The sequence below is a fragment of the Sinocyclocheilus rhinocerous genome, unplaced genomic scaffold, assembly GCF_001515625.1.
Source record: "Sinocyclocheilus rhinocerous isolate Xijiao unplaced genomic scaffold, SAMN03320098_v1.1 scaffold3239, whole genome shotgun sequence".
NCBI lineage: Eukaryota > Metazoa > Chordata > Actinopteri > Cypriniformes > Cyprinidae > Sinocyclocheilus > Sinocyclocheilus rhinocerous.
The window spans coordinates 113,342-119,615 of NW_015630062.1; positions in this window are offsets into that span (position 1 = coordinate 113,342).

Here is a 6,274-nt window from a genome sequence, read left to right on the forward strand (position 1 = left end):
TATGTACTGTAATGTAACAGGCAACCGTTAGCAAGCGTTATTTGTTTTCCGTGCCTTTCTGAATACAGACACCAACCCATCCCTGCATATCACATTCCCTGCAGAGCCTGGAACATAACATTTATTTCCATGATCTGCCATTTCCGCTATTATCCTCGCTTGTTTCTTCACAATACCTGCAGAACTTCTGATGATTCGGCTGTGCAGGTTCGGCTGGCGGCTGGCATAGAACATGGGCGGGTATATGCAAATGTTGGGGGCGTAACTATTAGTGATCCCGACTGCTATGTCACAGTCAGTGTTATGTTCTGATTCGCCTGTTTTTCAGTGGTCTTTTGCATGCACGAGATTTACATAAGAAGGAGGAAACGATGGTGTTTGAGGCTCACGGTATGTCATTTCCATGTACAGAACTGTTATTATTCAATTATGCCAAGGTAAATACAGTTTTCCATTCTATGGCACCTTTAAATTAAATAACTGAAATTAAAATTCCAACTAATCACTTTGGTAATCTAAAATACTTTTCGGATGTAATTGTAATTTGATGCAGGTAGTCACACTCGCTCAGTCAATCTCTCTCTCATAATAGTCTATTACACATAATACACAGCTTTCAATACAGTAATACAATAAGCTTTTAATGAAGCAACTCAACCTTCCTTCGTTACTAGTTCTAAAGTAACAGAGGCTTGGGCTCAGCTGTTAAAATGTCAACTTGATTTGAATCCATGTCAGAATGAAGTAGTTCTGCACAAAAGAGTGCTTTCAAAGATCTGTTGTAGCTCCATATGTATTTACACACTCGGGCTGTCGAACTGTTGTATAATATTCGCAGGAAGTTCGCGATGGCGCCGACGCTGATGGCTGCCTCTGTGGCGTGCTCCGCAGTTGTTTTTATGTTTTTGTTAGTTTGTCCTGTCTTTAGTTATATCCCTGCAATCAGTTTCACCAGAGACGAATTGCTGGACATTCGGAAGTACACACCACCTGATATTTCATTTTTGTTCTGTCACTGTCATTCTGTTACACTGTGGAAGCTTCTGTCACGAAAACAAATTCCTCGTATGTGTAAACATACCTGGCAATAAAGCTCATTCTGATTCTGATTCTGATTATATGTTTACTAAATATAGATGCATTAAATTGCTGAAACATGACCGCAAATGCATTTATAATGCATTTATAAAAAAAAAAATAATAATAAAAACAGATATATTCTAATTATATATTTAGATAATGTACATAGTTATTGCAAATAGATATTGCAAATATCCCTGGCAGAATATTCCATGCCAAAGGACAGTAATAGTATTGAGACACCATGTGGGAAGAAACTGTTCTTATGCCTGGATGTTTGGATGCTCTGCAGCTCCTGGCAAAGGGCAGAACAAGAGGTTACATTCTAGGTATGGGGGTCAGTGATGATTTTTCCTGCCCTTTTACCTTACCCTGAGATGTCCTGGAAGGGCAGGAGTGCACCAATTATTATCTCGGTAGTCATGACTGTCTGTTGAAGTTTGCTTATGTCTGATTTGATGCCCCAACCAAAATAGTTATATAAGTGCACAACTGAATGACAGCTGAGTAGTGATGGAAATCTTTTTTCTAAGTTTCAGAACTCAAAACTTTGCCGTTAGTCTAAAAACAGCTTATACTGAAGGCAGTCTGCCAAAACGACAGTTTTTGGAATGTTCTACTCTATGATGTAATAGTGTGGATAAGCACCGCCTCCACAGAAGAAGATCAACGCCTGCTTCGACATCACTGCCTGTTTATCCCCACCCTCCGCTTCAAGCATGTAGTGTATATGAGAGAGGCGAACCCTTTTTTCAAAAAGATTGGAAATAAAATATGATGCTGTGCCGACTATATTGGATCTGACAGTAATGTCTCAAAACAAGTGTGAGTAATTGTCATGGGCATAGAATACGCGGGGGATGTGGGGCACATATCCCCCCCCCCCCGCAAACACACACACACACACACATTTAATAGCACGTAAACGTGTCCCCCGCACTTTTTTCCGGTAAGTGTGTTCGCATGGAGGTTTTCCAGGGCCGGAAATTCAAAGAGACAGGATAGTCTGTGCATATGACCTGATGTTTTATTCGCATCCAGAATAAGGCGATATGCATGGAGTGCGAAACACTCTCATGCAGCGTATGCTTCATTCATACTCAAAGCCGGAGGGTGCTTTCCAAGACGGACTCATATAGAAGTAATAACTTAGACGTACCAGAAAATCCCTAATATGGAAAAAGCGTCCAGCTATCACTGTATGAACTGAACAAAAGCAGAAAAGCTTGGAAACATGAAGACATTAAACACACGATTATGACAATATATGGTTTATTTGTGTTTTTCAAGTCATCTTCAGGTAATATATAAAGTATATAAACAATGCAGTGCTAATTGGCATTTATTACAGTATAGAAACTATATTGCCTTAATATCGGAAAAAAAAAATGAAAAAAGTGTTTGTAATATATAAACACATCATTATTATTGGTTATTTTCCAGCAGTGTATCTGATTTCTTAGCCAATTAAAAGAAAGGAATAAGAGAAAAAATAAAGTTGTCCGTATATTACATTCCTGTCCTCCTCACTTCTGAAATGATGGCTACGCCCCTGGTAACTGTTTTCAGTATGTGGTCACAATCTCTTCTTACAGATCGCTTGATATATATTGTTATTTATGCGTTTTTGACCTAAACCACAGCAGTGTCCATCTATGAAGAATGTGCGCTGTCAAACATGCACAACGTTAGCCAATCATAGCAGTGGCCATTTACTTCCGAGTCTACAATCTGCCAGGCCTATTCAAACAGAGTGTTCTGAGGGGGGTCAAAAACAGGACAGAAAATAGCCTATTACTTCGAAATTATGTTTTTTGATGTACAAATCTTGATAATATTATAAGTGGACTTCAGAGAACAGCACAAAAAAAAAAGACAGTCCATGACCCCTTTAATGATTATAGTTTCTTCATTTCCATTAAAAAATTGTTTAGTACCTCTGAAGGTAGTCTTTACTGTTTACAGAAGCCAAGCACAACTTCCAGCACAACACACCTTTAATTTTGACAGTGAATGAGTGCAAGTGTGTTAAAGCTTTTAGAATGTTTTACATTTCTGTTCTGACTTCTGCGTAGGACAGTGGCGACAGTAGAGGTGAGTAGGGAACAGAGCTCCAAAAAGGGAAGAATCTATTTGAAGAAATTTACTGATTTTGGAAATTGGGCAAAGAACTATGGACTTGGTAACTGGTGAGCTGATTGAGGAGTGGAGTGAGGGAATACTGGCTTGACGGCCTATATAAATCCGAATGAAATACTCTTCACTACTTAATGACAGCTGAACCAACTAAATCTGACAGGATGGCAGGGATGGAGTCAGATGTTGACAGCATCAGCATGGAGTTTAGGGAGCAAGAGGGAAACTGTAGTGATGAAAGGAGGGTAAATAAGCGGGAGAATGTGATAAAAGGGAATAAATCCACAAAGGCAACTAGACATAAAAAAGGAACATTGCAGGACGGAACAGAGAGTGAGGGAAGAGAAGATGAGGACATAGATCCGAAAGCAGAACTGTTTAATGTAGTGGTACATTTTGTGGAAGTAGAGAAAGAGATTTGATCTGCTAAAGCTAACACAAGGTTTTGGGAGACGAGAACTTGCTTGTAGGCTGTAGTACAGAAGTGCAGATGGAGAAAACAAAGAAACTGATTAGTGCTGGAGAAATCAAAGTAGCAGAAATGGTAAGAATGGGGAGGAAAGAAGAAATTAAGGTTGTAAGGGAGTGATGTTTGAAATACGTCTCACTGTTATGAAGGAAAGAGTGAAAAATTGGAGGGTGTGAAACTACTTGGTATAACAAGTGTTAGAGGAATGACAAGGGGAGTTGAGGAAATTAGGACAGAAACCTGTTTGGTTGAGTCTGAGACAAAGATTATCCCAAAGGAATTATATTATGGATTTATGAGATATAAGAGAGCACATATCTAATCAGAAATTTGTACATGATGTTGAATTTACAAAGGAAAGAGAAGGTGCTAGATGTGGTGAGGATCATAAATATGGAAAATGTGGAGAGGGAGTGAAGCCAAAGTACTGTTTTCAGTTCACACTGGCAGAATGCGAGTGGATAACCATTCATAAAACCAAACACGTGATGCCGAATTTTCCTGCCCCCTTCCATTCAGTATATGAAATGCAATGACACTTAGACATTTGTAAGTGCAACATAAGTGTTCCAGTACATTATTGTCTGAAATTTCAATCTAAACTTTGTAACATAAACCACCACACCGCACCACTTAAAACAATCAATCTTAGTTAATGCCAAATATACAGTGACATGAAGTATTTAAATTTTTTTATTTTTGTCTGAGTCATGTAGGAAACAAAATAAAATTGAGTTAAAAAAGTTAAATAAACAACAAACTTGTTCATTCTGTTATCTTTTATTGCAAAATGTCTCATCGGAAATGGCTCAAACACACTTCTTGATAGTGCTTTATTAGATATGTGGTTCAAAATGAAAATTAACATCAATATATTGGTTTTATAATACTTATATCAACAAACTGAAACATATGCAAAAAAATAATAACATAAAAATAAATAAATAAAAAATATTTTAACAATACTTATGGCATTTGCACAGGATTTGAGTGTGATCACCAGATCTTACTGGGAATATAATAACTTCCTGCAACTGACTGCAATCACCATCTTTCAAAGTTCATTTTCACTGTTTATATAGTATTTTTAACATTTGTGTGTTTAAGTCATGTAAGTAAACTGTATATTAAGAAACTTGTTCAAGCTGCCTCTGAACAATTATTAAAAATAATAACAAATAATGTAAAAAATAATGACATTGCAGTGTTTTCACATTATTATATGTAACAAAATGGAACACATTTTAATCATTTAAATGTTTTCAGTTTAAGAAAAGTTTGAGAGAGAGTGTAGGGATTATAGGTAAAAAAAAAAAACATACTTATTAAATTGTAGGTTATACAAGTATGATGCATTACTGTTGCCCCTTCAGGGCAAACTGTTTATACATACATTCTATAAAACTCAATTTACATACAATAAAATCACAAAAACCATCAACACTCCTGCTTTCATTAGCCACTTCACGGCACACAGCATGCTCAAGCGAATGAATAGTTAATTGCTAAAGTTAATAGTTTTATTTGGGAAGATGATGTGGGCCAAGTTAGCAATGAAAATACTGGATCATCTTTGAGATGTTTCAGTTATTATCAGTAACTTCTGGGTAATTTTTCAAACATGTATGCAGAAAAATCTTGAGTAAAGTGCATGTCAGACTTACAGTCAAATCATTTATGTGGAATTTTGATCTATGCATAACTGACTAATAAACAAATCAAACATTGCTCTGAAGTAAATAATTGTGTTGACGTATGGATATAAAACAGATGTGTCTACTTCAAAAAAAAATAATAATGTGACTCATTCACGTGATCATCATAAAGCTCTTTTATATTTCACTCCACCAATGATGAAGCAGTACACCTATATTAGCACCTTTAACAGAACAATTTTACAGGGTATATTGTTATATCTCAAGCTATTAAAGCATAACACATTCCTTCTGTTGATTATGTAAATGAATTAAGCACTTTAAAAGTTAAAAAGATTGCTGCCATGGGCCTTAGTCAGGGTAGAAGACATTTTTAATTTTACATGAATGAAAACAAGACTGTGAAGGTAAGGTTTCTGGGCAGGTCCTGTAGCCAGCATAGATGCACAAACTGCTCAATAGGATGCAGTGTTAAAATGTTCTAGTTCACCCTGACTAATGCCCACACAAGGATGTCTACATGGGAAGTGTCCAACATGTAGCATCACCTTCAGTTAACAAATAAGTAGTTACAATTTTTGACATCTCAGAGCTACTGCAGGCACAAAATCATGTATGAATTTATTGGTCGGAATATTATTTTATTGTAAATTGCATCCAGTTGTGACAACATGTTCCTTCTTGCCTTCTTGAGCTTTGGAAATGACTGTTAGTTGCTTCAAACTGTTCAGTTTGTTTCTACTAGGCCTGGGCGATAAAACTGTATCGACATTTATCGACAGTACACCTTCTTCGATAACGATAGAAAAAATGTTCAATATAGTGCACGATAGGCACGTTCTATGAGTGACGCAGACAGCACACACAAACACGAACACATGCTGAATTGAGTGCTGTGCCTGCCTGTGATGAGGAGATTGTGAATAAAAAAATT